At 38.1% G+C, this 1,518-nt stretch overlaps 1 non-coding gene across 1 annotated transcript; it reads right to left on the reverse strand.

The window, feature by feature from the left end:
• Positions 1-229: 229 nt before the first annotated feature.
• LOC138989534 (U1 spliceosomal RNA) lies at positions 230-392 on the reverse strand. The gene has a single exon (XR_011465824.1). It is a non-coding gene; the product is annotated as a U1 spliceosomal RNA (small nuclear RNA).
• Between the last annotated feature and the right edge of the window lie 1,126 nt (positions 393-1,518).

Raw genomic sequence — 1,518 nt, forward strand, 5'->3', positions numbered from 1 at the left:
CATTCCCCCCAACAGTGTACAAGTGTTTCCTTTTCTCCACATCCTTGACAACATTTGTCATTTGTCTTCATTTTGTTAATAGCCAGTCTGACAGATGTGCAGTGACAGCTCACTGTGATTTTGACTTGCACTTCCCTGATGATTAGCAATCTTTTCAAGTGCCTGTTGGCCATCTGCATTCCCTCTTTGGAAAAATATACATCCACTTCTTCTGCCCATTTTTTCCCCTTCGGGGAAAGTGTAAATGCAGTCCCCTCTACCACAAGTTATGCAGCCGAGTTTCCCATGTTTGGAGAAATCAGAGGGGTCAGCACACCCAGAGTGCAATGGGTAAGTCTCACCTGGGGCAAACCATATTCGTGATCATGGTAACTCCCCTGCCAGGTAAGTATCCCATTTTTCAATTTTTTTAAAAAATTTCTTTTTGTATGAGCTATTTATATGCATTTAATATTAACCCCTTATTTGTCATATCATTTGCAAAAATTTTCTCCCATAACCCCTCCTATTAAGTAGATGGTCTTTCTGTTTTGTTAATGGTCTCCTTTGCTGTGCAAAATCTTTGAATCTTAATTAGGTCCTATTTGTTTATTTTTGCTTTTATTTCCTTTGCTTTAGGAGAAGGATTCAAAAAACGTATTGCTGTGATTTATGTCAAAGACATAAATCTGCCTATGTTTTCCTCAAGGAGTCTTAACATGTTAAAAAAAATGAGTTTTTAATATGATAAATGATTGTTTTTCCCCCTTGCTTTACTATAAAACACAGAGTGAGACACAATAAGAGAATCCTCATGGCCTTTAGAAGTAATGTATTCAAAATTTTCAATGTAAAAATCTAGTTAAATTCAGATCCAAATTGTTAGATTTATTGTGCCAAATTTCAAATGGAAATGTGGTTCTCTGCATTTTAAAATGTATAACAACTGTTTATAATATTCTGTATAATACAGACATATCACTATGTGCATGACAGAGTTAAAGGCTTATTTATGCAATTTTTATAGAATACAACATAAACATTTCTGTCAAAAGGACTTGTAAAATCATCTACCTCAACCCACTCATTTTTCAAATGAAGAAACTAAGTGTAGAGTCTTATTCAGAAGCAAAAGTCCTTTGTGTTATTTTAAAAAATCATTAAGCTGATACACATGGGTACTATTATAAATGTTGTTAAGATAGTGATACATTTCTGTTGCTGGTGGTAAGTAGCCACCCCTGAGTACTCTAAGTGCTCACCTCTCCTGGCCTTCGGTCATCTTTCCTAGGAGCTCCTGGGCCCTTCAACATCAACCAACTAAAGGGTTAGCCCTGTGTAAGCAGGAGGCCCGTGGGAGACAGGTTCCTCCTGAAGTGGTGCCCATGAAGATGCAGGCTGTTAAACAGTTGTGAGCATCACCCCTGCCTGCAGTCAATGACAGAAACTTAAAATTCCCAGCTGCATCGGACACCTGTCAATTGAGCCAGTGTCCATTCCGATGCTTTACCCCCACCCTCAGGCAGTCATCTGCTCCTT

The sequence above is a fragment of the Bos mutus genome, chromosome 1 (genome assembly GCF_027580195.1).
Source record: "Bos mutus isolate GX-2022 chromosome 1, NWIPB_WYAK_1.1, whole genome shotgun sequence".
Taxonomy (NCBI): Eukaryota; Metazoa; Chordata; class Mammalia; order Artiodactyla; family Bovidae; genus Bos; species Bos mutus.